Source organism: Amblyomma americanum, chromosome 11 (assembly GCF_052857255.1).
Source record: "Amblyomma americanum isolate KBUSLIRL-KWMA chromosome 11, ASM5285725v1, whole genome shotgun sequence".
Classification (NCBI taxonomy): Eukaryota; Metazoa; Arthropoda; class Arachnida; order Ixodida; family Ixodidae; genus Amblyomma; species Amblyomma americanum.
The window spans coordinates 112,706,172-112,725,623 of record NC_135507.1 but is presented as its reverse complement, the minus strand read 5'-3'; the positions used below and the strand labels follow the sequence as shown (position 1 = coordinate 112,725,623).

Genomic DNA, 19,452 nt, shown 5'->3' with positions numbered 1-19,452 from the left:
TCATATCGTCCATACGGAAAACATACCAGGATCCCTCCAACATGGAACGTTTCATTGGGTAGGCAGCGCTGCCTGATGATAAACAGAGGTCCCTTTTTGGCTCTAAAGCCGCCGCGGCGGCTCAGTGATTATGGCGCTCGGCTGCTGACCCCAAAGACGCGGGATCGATCCCGTCCACGGCGGTCGCATTTAGAAGGAGGAGAAATGAGTCTCGTGTACTGTGCGATGTCAATGCACGTTGAAGAACCCTAGGTGGTCGAAATTTCCGGAGCCCTTCACTACGGCATCTTCATAGCCTGAGTCGCTTCGGGACTTTAAAGCCCATAAAACCAAACCAAACCGTTTCGGCTCTCTATGCCGACGGGCCTTAAGCTTTACCGCGAGCGTCAAGGGTGTCTCGTTAGCCTTCCCTGCTGCTTGTTTCATTGGAGAGAAACACCCCTGATAAAACTTAAGAAAACAGCAGTTAGCAGCAATTGGCTAAGGTGCGCAGCGTTCTGTTCCGCCGCTGACCGATAACAACAGTAAATTAAATGAGCTTTTTCTATATCCAACAAACCACAACCATCGTAATGCTCCTCGTAATTGCGTCTCTTTATTAGCGCTGTTCAGCATCAAGAGAAGCCCCACAGCAGTTGTAGCGGCGGATCAGTGTGTGGAGGCCATAGAAAGAGCCCCACTCTCGGCTTGACCCTCTCGTTACCAGGCCTGTTCAAATCGTCCAATTTGAACGATGGCGCAAAACGCCCCATTATGAGCAATCCGGAGCGCTTCTAGACAAGTTACGCTACTCGGTACACTTTGCGGATTGACTGTACAACTTAACTTAGGGAATCTGTTTTTTCATCAGCTCATTGAGAGAGCGTTGACGAATGCCGTCAACTCGGAGCGATCTCTCGGGCTTGGCGCCCTCTTCTCGCGCTGACCCTACTCTGCAGCGGCGGTGTGTTCGCTATTTTGCAGCATCAGCACTAGACATTACGAGCAGAGGTGGGCACAAAAAAATTAAAAATGGTTTTTTAAGGGTGGTTGGGGGAAGTGCGCAGTAATTGTTTCACATCTCGGCGGTCACCCGTAATGTGGGAGTGACAGAAGAGGGAGAGAAAGAGGTGCCCTGGTAGAGTGTTCCCGAGTAATTTAATATGCACTGACATCGGACAGCACATGGGTGCCTTTGTATTTCGCCTGCATCGAAACCCGGCCTGGTTCGAACCGTGGAACACCGGTTCAGTAGCCGAGCGCCCTTACCACTGAGCCACGGTGGCAGGTGAATGCCCTCATTTTTGTTTTTCCTCCCTCACCCTCACCATTAAATCGTTGGCTTTGCCTCAACCTCTAAGTTTTTTAAAATTCCTTAGCCCACCCTCGCCCTCACCATCACTTCGTGAAGCTCCCTGGCCCTTCCTCACCCTCGCCCTCACAATGAGCACTTTTAATATTCGAGATTTCTCTTATTAACGCAACAGCTTTTATGTTGTTGGCTCACAAAAAAATTCTTGTTTCTCTGGCACGAAATTCCACGATAGGCCAAGACAGGTCACGCGACCTTGTGACGGCATCACAACATTCCCAGCTTGGCAGGTAGCAACTTGCCCACAGAATTGTGAGCACTGTGCCCACTTTAGCAGGTGGAATTTAAATTATGATTGGTCAAGAGAGGCCACATGACGTTGCAACGTCATCAAAAGCTGTCCACTATTGAACGTAGCAGTGCCCTCTGGGTTGTGAGATACCAGCTCCCCATGTCAGGTGGAAAACGAAATTAATTCAATTAAATTCAGTGGAATTGCCACCTGCCTACCGGGGCACCAGGCATGGGCAGTATCGAAGATACCTGCAGCTTCGCTATTAGGTATGTATCGCTATTAGGTATCGCTAGCACCTAATACGAATATCAGTATTTAAGATACTTCTTTAGCGTCTTAATGGAATGGCAGCGCACAAGCAAACACAGACAGAAAGAAAGGGAGAAGCGCTGTCTGTGTCTGCTTGTGCGCTGCCATTCCACTAAGATGCAAAAGCACCTAGCCCAGTCTGCCGTTTTACTGTCTATAGTATATCATGTATATTAACGATACTATAGGCGTACTACAAAATTAATGAGTATAATTTTTTTTGCAACCATGAATTTTTATTCTTTTCATGCGCTAAGGTCGTCCCCTTCAAGATAGTTCCTTTCTGCAGTTACACACCGACGGAGACGTTCCCAATCTTCGTAGCAGTTCTGGAAGGCTTCTGCTTGAATACGTTTCAGTTCGTCTGTTAGGTTCTTCTGGATATTATCCACAGTACCAAAGTGACGCCCTTTAAAGTGGGTTTTGAGCCGGGGTAATAAGTCACAGGGACTGAGATCCCGCGAATAGCCGGGCTGAGGAACTACAGGAATGCTATTTCTTGGCGAAAAGTCATTGACGGACATAGCCCTGTGACTAGGTGCATGGTCATGGTGAAGCATCCATGTCCGTGCAGTGCTGCCTGGTCGCACACGTGCCACCCGTTTCTCGAGTCTTTCAAGGACTTCACGATAAAAAGTTTGATAGAAAGTTTGCCCTGGAGGCACAAATTTTCTGTCTACGATGTTCCGACTGTAAAAAAAAAATGGGCATCGATTTAAATGTTGATTTGCTTATTCTCGGCTTCCATGGACGGGGAGAGTTTGTAGAATGCCACTCCCGACTTTGGCGTTTTGTGTCGGGAACGTACTCAAAAATACACGACGTCACGTGTTTTAACGCGACTGAAGAATCCTGGCTCCCTTTCAGGTCATTCCTGAAAATCAAGACACGCATGTTTTCTGTTGTTCTGCTCAGTCGTGAGGTTCCTTGGAACCATCTTTACGCACACTTTTCGCACATATAAATACCGTGTTAAGATTTGACAGACAGTGAAAGCGTTCAAATTGAACTCATGACTAATCATTATCACCGTCAGTCGACGATCGTCCTTGGTAAGACACTTCACTCTCTCCACATGGTCATCCCATCTTGAGGTTGAAGGTCGTCTCGCACTAGTTTCGCCATCGACTTCTTCTCGGCCTGCTACAAGGCATTTGTGCCATCTGAATACTTGTGCCCTGGATAGGGGAATGTTCTCCGTAAGCCTTTTTAAACTTTTTATACGTAACAGTAGCGGTTTGGCCAATATTCGCACATAATTTGATGTCGGAGCGTTGCTCATTCTATTGACTGACGCAACTTCACTTCAGACGCTCTCAGCTGTCGTGTAGCAACTACTGCTAGTTCATACTGGTGCTTAGTCACGGTCCAGCCTAAGGTTCTGGCACAGTGTTGCCAGTGTCGTTACTGTTCGGCTTTCTCAAGCGTACGGAACTCGCACATTTTAGCGCAGGGGAAAGGCAGAGGCAACCGCGCTTAATACTCAGTTTCAAAAACAGTTCCAAGTTTATTCGCATGTAGTCAAGTGCTCACAAACCGGTTCGCATCAAGAACATTAGCTTTAAAATATCTTTCTAGGCTGCTTCTGGAGGTAGCCATCTCAACGTCACCATGGCTTCATTCCGATACTTCAGTGTACCTTAAAGAAATTCATCCGGCTGGATTCTTTTACATCGTTTCAAATACAGTGTGCCACTTTGAATACGCGAAAAATTTCAGAAACTACGGAATGATTCATACCAACTGTATTAATATTGGAGGTATTCTAATATTCCACATTAGGTAAAGGAGGTATTCCGAGTCCTGAATTGGGAAAAGTTGGGGAAAAGAGTTAATGGAGAATGCATGCATATTCTGCGATTCGCTGGTGGCATATTGCCGTGCTGAGTTACTCAGGAGAACAATCAATGAGTTAGATAGGCAGAACAGAACGGTGGGTCAAAAAAATTAAGGTGCAGAAAACCAAAGTAGTGTTGTACAGTCTAGCTAGGGAACAGCAGTTCACAACTGGTAGCGAGGTGCTGGTAGTGGTAAACGAATACGTCAACTTAGGGCAGGTAGTGACCGCTGATCATGAGAGTTAAATAGCGAAGAATAATAATGGGGTGAAGCGCATATGGAAGGTTCTCTCAGATCGTGAATGGCAATTTACCAGTATTTCTCAAGTTAAAAGTATAAAACACATGTATCTTAGCGGTACTCACCTACGGGGCAGAAACGCGGAAGTTAACGAAAAGGGTTCAGCTTAAGTTAAGGACAACGCTGTGATCTATCGAAAGAAAAATGATATGTGTGACGTTAAGAGACCGGAAGCGGGCAAAGTGTGGGACGGAACAAACGCGTAATGACATCATAGTCGAAATCAAGAGGAAGAAATGGGCTTGGGCATGTAATGCGAAGGCAAGATAACCGCTGGTCCTTACGCGAGACGGCAAGCATAGCGGGGGCCGGCAGGAAGTTAGGTGGGCGGATGAGACTACGAAGTTTGCGGGTATGGGGTATGGGGGGGGGGGGGGGGGGTGCAGATGGCGCAGGACAGGATTAATTGGAGAGATATGGGAGAGGCCTTTGTCTAGCAGTGGGCGTAGTTAGGCTGATGAGGATGATGATTAATATTGGCGATTTCAATGGTTTATAGACGATATAGTATCGAGTACGTATCGGAAACCAATTTCGGTTCGGTATCTGGTATAGGAGATACAATTTATGTTGGTATCGATATCGAAGATGCATTTTCCAGGTGTCGTGCCCAACCTTGAGTGGCACTGCGCATGATCTTTACGGGACCCCAGGAAGAGCAACGTGGGGGCCACAAGCGCCACCGGTGGCTGTTTGAAACGGCTGCCGGCCGCAGAAGTGGCGCATCGCTTAACCGGTGCACCACTGCACCAGTTGTGGTAAGCGCCCAGTCGCCCAAGTTTCTATCCTTCTGCAATGGTATGCGATCTGTGAATGCGATTGCGACAGTCGTGACGTCATAAACACCTCGTGACGATGCGTGCACCAATGATGGGGTACCCGCGAAATTTGAAAATCTGTGGACCCCCAAAATTTGGAAGTTGGTCCAGTCCCAAATATTCTTATGGTCCCCAAAACTTTCAGATGTAGGCCGACTAGAAAATGAATTAAAGTAGATTAGTGGGGATTAGTGGGCAGGTAAAGGTGGATTAGTGGTCGGAATAGTATGATCCCATATGATAATCCAATGGAAGGTACTCGAACATCCTAGAAGGAGATGGTTCATGCATACCATATGAAGACAGTGAACCGGTTGTAACCGGAGTTGTGGTGGAAAAATTGCAAGAACATTATGGCAAGCAGGCAAGCAGGCAATAACCCCTCGGCAGGATAAAGTGAGGCCTGAAGTGATGCCCTACGTGCACAAAATCTCCCATGGCCTCAAAAAGGTGGAAAACCGCCACGACGTGCCACTGATCTTTTCAGTCCCTTGGAAGCTTGGGCAGTTGGCCGAGACGCATCACAGGGGAAAACAAACAACGTGGGTGTAAAAAAGGGGCACGGCAACCGCTGTGCGCAATGTGTCACAGGCGTTGTTCACGAAATCCCCTTGACGTGTGGCAGGTCGTACATCGGGCTAATAGGGCGTTGCGAAAACTACCGGCTCAGGGGGTACGCAAGAGACCTATGTAATAGGGAAAGTGCTAACCTTGTCGAGCACTGCGCTATTTGTAAGGATTGTACTCCGATGTTTTCGGGAGTAAGGATTCTGAGCAGAAGGAAATTAAAAACAACCCGTGAAGCGATAGAGGCATATATATTCAGAGAGCTTGGTCAGAATGTGTTAGCGATACTTCACTTGTATTGTATAACGCAGAAAAGACGTTCCTTTCAAATTCTTTGCGATAAAGGTGCGATGCGTTCCTTTTCGCTTATTCTTTTTTCCTTGCATGGTACGTGTGCGCTTGCGCTGGTCTGCGTGTAATTAAGCTGTATGTGCATCCCTGAATAAACAGTTGTCAGTCAGCGCTGCTTCTCTTCCTGCTTCTTTTCTCTGGCCGTGTGTCGTTGCGCTGAAAAACTATGAAGTTAAATCTTGCAACCCGACTGCGGCGGACCCCGTTTCGATGGAGGCGAAGCACAAAAGGCGCCCGTGTGCTGTGAGATGTGCATGTTGAAGATCCCCAGGTGATCGAAATGATTCCGCGGGGCCCTCCGCTACGGCACCACTTTCTCTCTTTCTTCTTTCACTTCCACCCTGCCTTCCCTTACGGCGCGGTTGAGGTGTCCACCGAGAAGTGAGACAGATACCACGGCATCTCCTTTCTGCATAAACTACTAATTTAAGAAAAGAGATAAGAAGGCCTTCATGTTCTTGCTGAGATGTGGCGATGTTACTGAGCTCACTAGGTGCAACCTGTAGTTCAGCACGTCAGCTTTCGTCTCTGTCGAGCCTCATGAATGTTGCTTAGCGCTCAGAAACTCTCAGTGGCCAATAATGGCCACTGGCGCCCTGTGTAGTCAATCAGAGGAGAGCGCCGGGAAAATTTCAGTCAGGAAATTCCCCTGGCTGCCGCAATTAGTTGGACCGACCGCTGCACACTGTGTAGGTTTGGAGGGGGAGGGACGACTAATTGCTCCATCTCGCGCGCTGAAGAAGGCGAGCCTTATAAACCGCTGACCGGAGGCAGATTGGACCAATAAAAACTCTACTCTGAATCGAGTAGGAATAGAAAACTATCACACACAGGGCTTAAGAGTAACAGTGTGATTTCCAAAAGGCAAGGCAACGAAGCGTAAACGACTGGGAATTACGAGGTTACAAAGAGAAGAGAAGATTCCGGGTGCAGTTAAATTAACACAAACAATAATGTCGGTGTAATAGCTGCAAAAATATGCATAAGCAGTAGCGGTGGCTTATCTAAGAAGGGGCAAGGTTCGGTCGGAAGGAGTGCTGCAGGGCAGCAGGTGCTCGCAGCGGGGCCGATGTGGTGTCGAGGACAGCGCTTAGCTCAAGTTTCCTCTAGTAACTTTTGGTTGCCTTGTGCCGCACACCTTCGAGGCCGCGGTCATTGCAGTCGACGTATCAGACCGGAGGCCCGCTTGTCAGCCACATCGCTGGTCTGCTTCACACGCGTTGCACGCACCGACTTCCTCCAAGCAATCCGCCTGTCTCGCGTTTTTACCGCTGCCGCGTCGTCATAGCAAAGAATGGCGATCTAAAGGAACGGCGAGCAAAGCCTGCAGCGGTATATGGGAAGGAAGGCGAAGAGATCCCGTCAGACACCACACTGAGAGGCACGCGTAAGGACGAGCGGTGAATTTCAACTGAACGTTCGTTTCATAGAGCGAGGGGTGGAGACGGGCAGAAGGACATGGCTGCACAGAGGGGGCGAAACTAACAATACGCGCAAAGAACAAAAGCGTGGATGAAACCCCGAACGGGTCGCACTTCTCCAAATGTCAGGCCACAGCACAGGTCGAGGAGTGCGGATCGCATCCGTCGACAGCATTCGGCTATCAGTATGACTTGGTTTTGGGTAAGTTAGTTACATTCCCGGGACGGCGGAAAAATCACGAGCACAAAAGGAAGAAACACCCTCAGAAACGGACAAAAAATAAATGCACCGTTTGTCCGCGTCTGTGGGTGTTTCCTTCATTCGTGTTGATGATTTTCTCCCTGTAGTTGTCCCAAGAATTCCGCTTCCTTTTATAGCGTTGGCTCTTTCTAGCTTGTTTTTCAGTTTCGCGCCGTCATGGTGGTTAAAAGCTTTATCGAAGGCCAATTAGAAAATAAAATTATGATGCTTCTGCGGGTGGCCCTCCGGCTGCGGTCGTGGCCTCTATGTCATGCTTGGCGACGACTTCCGCTGCCCAGGTCGAAAGCCGCCGTTGAACATACGGCTCCGAGCTGGGCAAAGCAGCCTACCACAGCCGCGGACTGTTTAAGTGCCAGGAGGCGGGGAGAGAAAGTGCCGGGCATGAATGAAGAATGTGAGCATAGTCAGCTCGGCGGTGGCTGCAGAGCGTGCGTTCGGGTGAGACATATCTTTGCTTCGTTTAATTTATTGAAAGTAAGAAATATATACGAATACAAATTATGCTGGCAGTACTGTTTAATTGTCCAATGAGAGAGTTCAGCTTTTACGGAAATGTCAGAACCTAAACCTAATTATCTCACCTACAGCACCCGAACTCCAGAACGCTGGAAAGTTCCAAAACGTCGCACTGTTTATGGACAACAAACACTCCGGTATAATCTTCCGCTATTATTGAACGCTGTAGAAAGAGAAGGTACTGATGTACTCAATGTGTCACTTCCAGATATGCACACATATTTTTCTGATCATACTCCCTTTTGTGAACGAACACTAAGGGCTATCTTCATGCTCAGTTACAATACATTGTTTTATTTCTGAAAAAAAGTTTTACAGGTGTCCAAAATCAGCACTCTATTGAAACTCTTATTTATGCTTAGTTTGTTGTCTGATGCGATATAGTGCTCTTTTTCTTCTCTCTTCGCAAAAAAAAAAAAATGCGACATTGTATCTTTGTCTATTGTCCCACTCTGCTGCTGTGTACACTGTAAGGGGGCGGAAGATTTCTCAAGCCGCAAATGCACGGCTTTTCCCTCTGCCTCCTTCCACTTCTTCACTTCTTTGTGAAAAATGTGCATGTATGTATGTATGTATGTATGTATGTATGTATGTATGTATGTATGTATGTATGTATGTATGTATGTATGTATGTATGTATGTATGTATGTATGTATGTATGTATGTATGTATGTATGTATGTATGTATGTATGTATGTATGTATGTATGTATGTATGTATGTATGTATGTATGTATGTATGTATGTATGTATGTATGTATGTATGTATGTATGTATGTATGTATGTATGTATGTATGTATGTATGTATGTATGTATGTATGTATGTATGTATGTATGTATGTATGTATGTATGTCACCGGGGTGAATAAGGTCAATGCGGGCAGGAGAGAGGAAAGTGTGGCCGCCTGTAAATGGCGCCACGTGCTCTGTTGGAGCTTAGAGAGGAACTTGTGAGGGAGAGGGAGGGATAGGCGGGAGTTGCGGAGATGAAGGGAAGTGTCATGGAATGTGAGGAGGGAGTCACGCGAGTCCATCCCGGAAGGAAGGGGACCAGCTCGGTCTGTCGTCTCGCGAGCGATGAAATTTTCCGCCTCATTTCCAGGGTTCCCCACTTGAGCCAGAACCTAGAGGAGTTGGATAAGACAGTTTTCCTCCTCAGTTTTCCTCCGGTGTATATTGAAGAAAGGCTGATTCGAAGACGGCGCCATCAGCTGCGGCGGCGCGCACGAATAAAGCCGTGCCAGGCCGGGCCCAATCCGGTTTCGATGGAAGCCGTGTAGGATGAATACCGGCTTCTCATCGTGAGGCGAGCGTGATTGGAAGCAGTGGCGTTCTCGAAGGGCTCGTTCCCTGGCGCCAACTCTTGGTGGTGGTCGTCGTCGTCCGGGAAGTGCCTCCGAGACAATGGGTCGTTTCATCTCAGTCCGCGGCGGGGTCAAGAAACTCGCGCTGCTTGGGAGCAGACGCGGGGCCGTTGTGACGCTTCCGTGCCCACCTCGAACGGATGCGCAGAGAAGGAGAGCACTTCTCCTGGAGGGAAAAGGGGGGTACCGTCACTTCCTTACTGTTTTTTCCGGTACGAAAATTCTGTCATCCACTCAGACGATGGCAGAGAAACAGATAGAACGGAATGATACACGAGCTGGCTTCCGCCATCGTCGACCAAGGATGTCATCTTAACGCGGCTTCCGCTGCCTCTGCCCTTCGTTGGTGTGTGTGTGTGTTTCTTGCTTTTTGCCTTCTTCCATGGTGCTTATTTTGTGTCCACTTTCCTTCTCGTGAGTTTTATAAAGTCCTTGCACCAATGGTAAATTTTCACTGCCGCATGGGCTCTTTACTCCGAATGGCGCAAACCCCTTGCACTACAAAAAAAAAGAATAGAAATAGCTAAATGATGAAGCGCCCAGTTTCCTGAATCAAAGGTGACAGGCGTGTACTCAGATACGACACGCATGCTGTCGAAACGTAAGACTCGCTTATAAATCCACCGGCATTGGAAGTCAATTAGGCGATAGTGGAGCAAAGAGGTACGGAAGTTTGCTTATCATCGCTTTCTTTCTAATAATGGCAGGTATGAAAAAACAACATTACGGAAATTTTTAATACCTTCCAGACATTGAAATCAAGCGGAAGAGAGAAAGATCTTCCGGTTTTGCGAAGGTGACAGTGTTGCATCTTTTTGCAACCCGTGGGGCAAAGAAAGTGCGCAGGGCCAAATGAGACGCACCTTACGAAATTGATTCAGTCCTGTAATGGAGTTGCCGCAATGGGAAGCAAAGCGCTCCTTGCGATGCTACCGCATCACGAACGCTCTGTCTACACACAACCCGGCGATTCGGTGACCCGGTGTACAGACGTGGCAGTTGTGCAGCCACAGGCGTTGCGTGCTGCGGTTCTACGCGATGCTTTTAGTTTCCTTTCCTTCGCGACTTGTCTCTGTGTCAGTTTCTGTTTCTGCCGTTTAGCTTGGTCACCGCGAATGGACCTGCGCTTTGTTTAGATGACAGCACGGGAACACGAGCTTTTGAACGTGACCGTATACAGATCAGACCAAGAAGAGTTTGCTCCATTTTCAGAATGTGTCGTACTAGCAAGCGTTCTCGCTGACCTTAAAGGGTGCGACGTATAGGTTGCAGAGAAGCCCTGTGCAGTGCATCTCTTTCCATTGCCTCATTCGTCTGTACTGGTGTGGGCGCCTTTAGCGACACCGCGGCCCTTGGTGGCATCGGCGCTGCCTGATAATCTCTCTCTCTCTTCATGTCTGCACTGCGGGTGTGTACCGCTCCACCAACAACGTCTTCTTCGCGCCAGTCAGGTTCCCGTTGTGTGCGCTGGGGCCCTCCTAGAGACCGAGAAAACAATGGCAAAGCTTTGGGGCATCTGGAACGACTGTCATCTCTAGATTCGGCCCTGGGACATCACCGTGTTGCGTTTTTCCCCATGCTGCTGAGATAATTCCTTCCGAAGAACTCGAGGCGCGAACGTCCCTCAACTTTGCACAAGATACGGCCACTGCATGACTTATTGTGTATACTGAATACGTGTTGTATTGACGCGTTCGACTTCTCAGTTTCCACTTTTTCAAAATCTGTGCACTTTTTTCGGTGTTTATTCAAGAATGCAATTGTGGGTTTTTTCGGCTAACATTATTTCCCTTGGATCCAGAACGCTTTTTTTTTCGGTGACATACGGGCTGCCCTGAGCGCTCAGAAGGAGACTGCGCGCAACCACAGTGCTGTCCGCGATGTTCAGCGGTAAACTAGGAGCGAGGGTTATTTTCGTTGCCTTTCCAGTAGGATCGCTTTCTGAGCTAAGGCCCGGGTCACCGCTAAACGCTGTTTTACAGATGGCGCGGTAATTATTAATGCGAAATCATTATATAGCTCATGAGGCGGAAAATCCGGCGTTGTAGTCCACATTCATGAAAGACATAAGAGCGCAAACTGGCAACACGGACGACGAAGGGAACAGGACGAGCGCTCGTCCTGTTCCCTTCCTCGTCCGTGTTGCCAGTTTGCGGCTCTTATGTCTTTCACGAATATGCACCAACAAGCCCAGTTGCAAGTACTTCTTAGTTGTAGCCCACGCCAGATGGTCCGAAAACCCGCGTGACCTCACGATGTTGAAGTAGAACTTTTTGCTGATCTAGTTGGTCCATTCTTACATAAGTGAAACAGCGTGAAAGAAGCCCGAAGGCGGAACGAAGAATCGACAGAAAAGAGCGCTCAGCTGACAACTGAAGTTTTTTGAGCAAAAGCCGCACAATATATAGGAAAGCAGTGGCACAGGTAATCAAATGCAGTCAACGTCACATGGTGTAAAGAGCCATAAAATCGATAAACGACATAACAGGGCGATAAAGCTAACAGACGATGGAATCTCAAAAGAGATGGTAAGAGAATGAAAATGTACATTGGGAAAATGTAACAGTCAAAGTCACATGGTGGAAAGAGCCATAAAACAAAGGCATGAACAACAAATAAGAAACGATAAAACAGCGGCACTCAAAGATTTGAACACGTGCTTTCCACATTAAAATTTAACAATGTTGTTCTAAAAACGCAAGTTCACTCCCGTACAATAATTTCGATGCGTCACTGACACAATCTAAGCCCTTTCTTTTTATAAAGAAGGCCTCCTTCAGCTCCTGAGCAACACTGTTTCTACTTCTTACCGAAACAACAGTTTCACATAAACGAGGCATACATCAGGAATCTTTGCAAAGAAGTACTAGATTGGATACAGTGCCTTTTTCTAGTGAGCGCTCGTGTTCCCGTAGACGTTCGTTCAGGCACCTTCCTGTTTGTCCTATATGAACTTTTCGCATGTGAGTGGAATATGGTAAATCACGCCTTCTCTACATGTGACGAACATGTGAGCATATGCGTAACGCCAAAAGTTTGCTCTTTTGGTTTTTCGTTATTAATCCTGGGATACAATGTAGCTAGCTTACAGGTGGCGGAAAACACTACGGGGATCTTTTATTTATTGGGAACCTTTTCCATATTGTGTGCGGTGGGAGTACGAGATGACTACGGTCTCACTCTCTTGCTGCTTTCTTGAGTATCGTTTCTTTTCTTGGCCTTAACTTTCTGAAGCAAATATTCAGTCACTGTGGATATAACTGCCTGCAAAAAGCCTGCCTGTAGTAACTGTGCGGCCTGCAGATGGAAGCTGTCTTGCATGCAGTGCTCAAATGATTTCTTTATTGCAGATTCTAACCCTGCAGGATGTGGCTATGACCCTTTTTACTGTTTTCGAGTGAGCTGACTCGTAAGACAAAAGCTCTTTCTGGCTTCGAGGTTTGTACATCCAACAGAATCTGTCTTGTGCCAAGGAGAGTTCTAAGTCCAAAAACTGTAACTTGTTGGTTTTTGGCAGTTCACAAGTATATTCCAAACCATTGGTACGATTTCTAAACTCATCTAGAATTGTATTTACAGAGGCCTGGTAAGTTCGACGGTCTTGCTTGCTCAACACGACTAAAAACTCGTCGACATACCTGAAAACGTTTAAGATCTTCCTGTAGTCGAACCTATCGTCCAGATTTTTGTAAACTGCTGTGAGAAAAATATTACTGAACATTGGCGCAACGCAGGACCCTATGCAAATTGCCTTCTTCTGCGAACGAGTGCTAGTGAACGAGTTTTTGTGTACCCTATTCCGTTCCTCGTCCGTTTTTTGCGCTTCCTAGTAAACAACTTCTGTGTGTACACACGATTTTCAAACTCGACCACAGTAGCACTAGGGTAAAATTGCAACAAAAACAGAAAAATCTCTATTGAAACACCTGCTGGATTTTGAACAAAACAACGCCTTTCTTTTCAATATAAGCTTGAACAGCCTTCCTATCTATTGTGCCCGTTTTTCTCAATAAAATTACGCTGTCAGTTCAGCGCTCTTTCCTGTCCATTCTTTTCTTCTTTCGCGCTGATTCACTTATGTAACCTTTTGATGCCTTCGGCAGTGCCCACGTCATCAAGAAGTAGATAACAATTTCTTATATAAAATTTTTCTCCAAGTGGGTTTCGAACCCAGGCCGGCGCGAACAGATCAGTCAGCTTCGCTGGCCACATCATTAGAGCACTGCACAACACATTGAGCCCTGAATTGCAACCCTATCGCGCTATGTTTAGGTGTGGTCGCCTTCATCAGCCTCCATTGGGGCGGCGCGAAGAGGTCAGCTTCGGCGACCACTGCAATAGAGTAGTACGCCATCGCCGCGTCCGAGCAGCCCACGTGCATGCGCCCGCCCTCAAAGCAGCCAAGCAGTCGTACTTGCCCTCCGTAATTTCGGCTTCAGTGGGGCTGTCTTCGTCAGCCGGCGATTCTCGCGTTTCGTTAGTGCTCGGATGGGCGAGCCAATTTCCTTTGAGCACCTAGAAAGAGAGACAGAGGAGGAGGGGGGCCAGAAGCGTCCGGCCACCGGCGCCGCCAATCACGCTTGCATAGCCGCCTGCAACGCGAACTGGCGCTGGCCCTTAATGCAGTCGTCTGCGGGGCTCAACAGCGGGCGGCGAGTTTCCTGGATTGCATGTGGCGTGACTGCGCAATTTCTTCTTTACTTATAGAGTGCTGCTCACGGACGCGGGTAGCACTGTCGGATACGCGCGTATGGAGAAAAGTGCCGTAAGCGGCACTCAATCAATCGGTGAATAGGGGAATCAATGAATCAATCCGTCAGTTAGTGAAGCAGTGAATCTATCAGTGAATGAGCGAATGAATCATTCCGTCGTCTGACGCAAAGCGCAGGAGGAGGGAAAACGTTCAAGTATATAAAGTTTGCTTATCTTCCTCAGTGCAGCCCTGAGTCCCGGGGTTTCATGTACCGCCGCGATACAACAGGCCCACTAGAGCAGCGGAGTTTTGACGAACATGACAACCTTCCGGGCCGTTGCAAAGTAGTACAATAGCAGCGACAAGAACATTAGAGTCGTCCGGGACATTTCTACACATTTCTTGCGACCGCGCATCCAGCTGGAACGAGAGCAGACGCCCGCCTCGCCTTTGCCTCCCGCAATTTTGTCCGCCGCACCGTGGGGCGATTTTCTTGTCAGCTGGTTTCATTTGCATGCGTTTAACGATACGCCATATCACATCGCATACCCAGTACCGTGAGCTGCGCACTGGCGGGGCTTACTGTCGATTTCGCTGAGGATACTGCAGCGAGGAATATGCGAGTAAGCCTACTAGCCTGGATGCATGCGTTCTGTGCTGCTTGCGAAGTATGTTTGCGTCCACTGTGCACAAGAAAAAAAAAAGATCCGGAAGCGATTGTGCAATCCTGCCTTATGTGACTCGGTATACAGTAAGAGGCTTTTTTGTTCTTCTTGCTTTGAGGAATAATGGTGCCGTTCGTGTGGCTCCACCTCTTGGGAATGCAGACAAGCCTTTGGAGCCCATTCGTCCGTATCTGCCAGCTAGCGTCGCTTTCAAATGCGGGTCTCACGTAAGGCTTCGGTGCTATGCAGCAGCACTGAATGGTTTCATGTTTCAAAGATGCGAAATTGCTGCTGCCCTCCGAGGGGTTTTAGTGCCACTAAGTTGAGTCCTTGGCCCGGAACCGCGGTGGCTGAGCGGTTGAGGCATGGTGCGGTCGTTTTTCGCCCGGATACGCACGCTGTCAGTGTCGGCTGGCTGCTTGCGGGCGGACCGGACGGTTCCAGCGTTTCTTGTTCACGAGACGAGGACAACCAGCGCTCACTCTCTTTTATTCGAGAAGTATGCATGATGCGCAGGAGGGCAAAGATAACAAGGCAACGAAATATCGGTATCGCCGCACAAGAGGTCAATTAACTACAGCCGTACATGGCATGAGCACCAAAGACAAGAAAGACACGAAGCAACGTTGAGTACATTCAACGAAGGCCATTTCATCGTGTATCATCATGACAGATGGGGTGTGCATAGATTTAGCGCTGCGAAACGCTTCCTTTAGCTGGCACGTGAATTGAACATGGAGGGTAAAAAGAACGCAAGTGTCCTGAAATATTGGCACGCATCGTTTTCTCCTTCCCGGTGTTCGGCCAATTTGCGAAACCGCTCGTTTCTCGAATAATTCTTGCGCTCCATTCGCAGTGGTTAGTTTGGCCGGTACGTGCATGACCACAGGTTGTCTGAAGTGTGTAAACTGGAGTTTCACAGCAGTTCCCAACACCGCGCACTTTGCTGACACCTCAAGTTGTTGCATCCACTCGTTTTTGGGCACACACGCGGGAAGCTTACCGAGAGGGGGGGGGGGGGGGGGATATAAAGGCAACGTCGACGTTATATCGTCCGCCTACTTTCTTCAGCCTATGTGAAGTTCGATGAACACACTGCAGATTTTCCCTTTTCATGGCGGCACAGTGCTTGCACTCCTCTCGCAGAGACTCGGGATGGCTGTGTCAGGGAATCCGGATGCGCTCAACCTGGCTACCTGCGCGTTGAATGCTTTTGTGCAGGCATGATTTTAGGAGTCTGGTCTCAAGCAAGGAACGAAAACGCAGTTTCTGATTGGGCGAAATATGAATTCATCAAAGGTTCTGAGCTTCTGGGCACGGAACGCCAGCAAACATGACCAGGCAGCAAGTGAAAGTCGAAATCCAGATACTGAAGCGGAAGCTGTTTTCCAAGTTAGGAAATGGAAAACAGACAAATCTACGGAATCTATGGAATACGAGCACGTCTTTTGCAACTTATTCAGTGTTACCTTAATTATAAACAGCAATTTGTCAAAATTGAATCCTGTCAATCTGAGTTAAGACCAATCAAGAGGTGTTCCCCAGGGTAGTATTCTGGGTCCACTACAATTCAATATTTATATTAATGACCATATAAATATTTCTATTAAGCCAAAGAATGTTCTATATACTGATGACGGCAGTATCTTTTTAGCCGCTTCTGATTGTAATACACTCATAAACGAAGTAAACTCCTTGCTTACAAACCTTCGAAGGTAGTCAGTATTAAACCTGTTAAGAATTAACCTTAATAAAAGAAAAGCTATTCTGCTGAAACCAAAATCAAAACAAGTAAGCATTCTTGGAAGTTTAAAGTACGAATAAGAGCCATCGTAATTTAAAGGCACCAAAAACCACGCACACGAGAGAAGGGAACGGGACTCTGTCCCGTTCCCTTCTCTCGTGTGTGCGTGGTTTTTGTGCCTTTAAATTACAATGATCAATTACCAACTGGCCCAACAAGAAGTTCTCTTAATACGGAGAAGAACTACAAACAGTCGACAAGATCAAAATCCTGGGAGTAACTTTTTCTCAGAACTAGTCTAATTGTGCGAAAGAAGGGGACTTATAAGTGTCTTTAAAATAAAAAAGCTACAAATCAAAATAAACTGCGCACGAGGCAGCGAAACAGAAAAATACAGGATAGTAACATTTTTCTGAAGAACAGCGCGAACTTGGACACGGAGGGAAGGAAGACACACAGGCGGGCGCTGTGTCCTTTCCAGTGTCTTCCTTCTGTCCGTGCCCAAGTTCGCGCTGTTCTTCAGGAAAATGACATACCAACTCGCCCAATAATCTGTTTTATAGTGGCAATGCCACGTGTGCATTAAGCCCGATATAGATAGCCAGGACGCGCCCATCTAGGAATTCAATCTCCTTCCTCGATAAAGACAAAGGGGGTGAGCTGACACAGTTGTCACCCCTTTTGGCGATGTAGAAGGCCTCGGTTACTTCCCTCTCCGTTTTTGTTTTTGCCTTCGACAAGAATTTTGTCCTTTCCAGAAAAGGCCTACAGCTATTGCTTTCGCTTATGTTGCATCACTTCTAAAGTCCTCTTTTTGTTGACCTGTCTTCTTCGCGCCGTTTTAATATGACTGATCCCAAGAACCAACTGGCCCCACTTCATGCCTTACTTGAGAACATGTTTGCCATTTCAAGTAAAAATTCTTCCTTATAAAGGACTTTCTATTCCTATCTGATTTACTGCTTTTACGCTGGGGGACAACTACGCATACAAATTTGTAAAAAAATATTTATGGTCAAAAAAAGTTTCCAAGTATTCTTTTTGACTTGCTATATATCAGTCGCACACAAAGATCTTTCCAAAAAGCTGTAATAATGTCAATGCAAAATCTTTACAATTTAAACTAACTGTACCTTTCAAACGAGAAACGGCACAAAATCGAATGTTTCTACAAGAATCATCACTGTAAGAAGAGTGCTTGCAACATACACAACCCTTCAAAATGAAAAATGTAATGTTAACCATCCCGGACTAATTACCTTAAGGAGCAATTGTCGTTCACCCTGCCAACACTCCTTAATCAGTGCAGTAAAACTAGTAATGACCTTTTCAAAAAAAAACTGAGTGCATCAGTATTATGCACTCTTGCCAAAACTGTCCTGAAGACTTTATGTTTTCATTCCATGTATGCATTTCTGTGAAGGTTTCCGTATGTATTGTTTTACTCCGTGGTTGTATTTTCATGGCAGATGTCGTGAAATAAACTATACTGGATTTGATAAGTACGAAGCAAATATACGTGAGAAATATTATGCCGTTTCCAACCATTTGGAATATATGAAACATTTAACTGCAGCATTCTCACAGAATAGTGTCAATGCTACAATAGTGATTTTTTTTCGAGTCATTAGAAAAATTAAAATATAGATAACACATTGTGGTTACGAAGGGCCCGAGACGTTCATCACTTGGCTGAAGTGCATGGCTTTGTTCCGCACAGTAAATGGTCGCCATCAGCTTTCTTTTAGCAGTCCTTCCTGAGCTACCATTACAGTGAAAATTGCACAAGCCAGAATGCAGCATTGAAAACAAGTGCGGGGAATTCTGTTGACGACCAGCAGATGTTAACATGCACAGAAACATGCTGGCGTATAATCTGTGCAGGTCGGAAGTGTTCTCAAATGTCGCAGTGAATGCAAAACAAAGTAGTTGCTTAGTATAGCTAGAAGTCTATACCTGCCATCTCATTAATGTGAACATAATAAGATGCGACAGCCAGTAAACCTTCTGACACAGGTAGATGAAATGCAAGTACCAATTTGGAGGGGTTGCATGGTTACGGCTCCTGGCTGAGGCTGTCGCTGGAAGGTACCTTCTTTAGTAGCCAAGAGGTGGCGCCACTAATGCTCTCCACGTGATCAAGTCGGATTGTCTTTATTGGTCTCCGCGGCAAGCCGCCCGGAAATCGCCCCGCGTCCCATCCGTTGCGAAGCAGAAGCTTTCGCGGCGCGAGGTATGCCGCATGGTCCACCCGCGCTTCTGGAAACATGGTGTGCTGTTGTTCAATGGTCCGCGACGAGGACGAGAATGACCGCTGCTTTTGCTTCATCTGCGTGTTTGTGCTTGCTGCCCAGGCACGCCCGCGCTTAGCGTTTGGTGAGTGTCGCCGCCCAAGGGGGTGTACACGGCGTCGGCAACGTGCCTGAGCGACAAGGGGCTGCACGAGAGGAGGCTACGTCATCACAGGCAGACGGCCAACAGTGTGAGGCAGCCGTACCAAAGTGGTCGAAGGGGGCAACAAGAGTGCCAAGACCGCTGACACGACGCACCTTACCGCCTGAGGCGAGAGAAAGAATTGGTCTGCATCGATGCAATACCTCGTTCAAGCGACCAACAAGCTACTCTTTAACGAAGGGGGGGGGGGGGGGGCATCTGTTATCAAGAGGACGAAAAATTAACTACGGGTGCTGGCCACCCCTGTAAAGACAATGCTAATTTGGGCCAGTCGGCGCGGATGCCAGTTTGGTATGTGATCTTGCTGTGCGCCCTCGTCTTTTTCCGCGCTCAATTTGCCAAAAATGTGGCGAGATAGTTTGCTGTGAAGCGAACAGCGCGATCCGGCACACACAGTGGAGCGAAGACGCTGTGTTTCTTCGTTATGGCCTCATATCCTTAAAGCGGAGCGTAAGTGTCTCTTCGGATCTTTTTACTTCCCCTCTAGAGCTGGGATGCCTTGCTAGGAGCCAAGAAGGTCTCGACGGGGGCTGTGTTTTGTGCGCGTCATCGTCTGTCACCGC

The 19,452-nt window shown here is 47.4% G+C and overlaps 1 protein-coding gene across 8 annotated transcripts in view; it reads left to right on the top strand.

The window, feature by feature from the left end:
• The window catches only part of LOC144111045 (receptor-type tyrosine-protein phosphatase mu-like), a 392,283-nt gene that overhangs the window by 145,240 nt on the left and 227,591 nt on the right, over window positions 1-19,452 (top strand). The window contains exon 1 of one of the 8 annotated variants that reach the window (XM_077644153.1): window positions 4,674-4,792. The exons of the other annotated variants lie outside the window; for them this stretch is intronic. The gene's annotated coding sequence lies outside the window, so the exon portion shown is untranslated. Of the gene's footprint in view, window positions 1-4,673; window positions 4,793-19,452 lie in introns of those variants that run through there. 8 annotated transcript variants of the gene reach the window in all.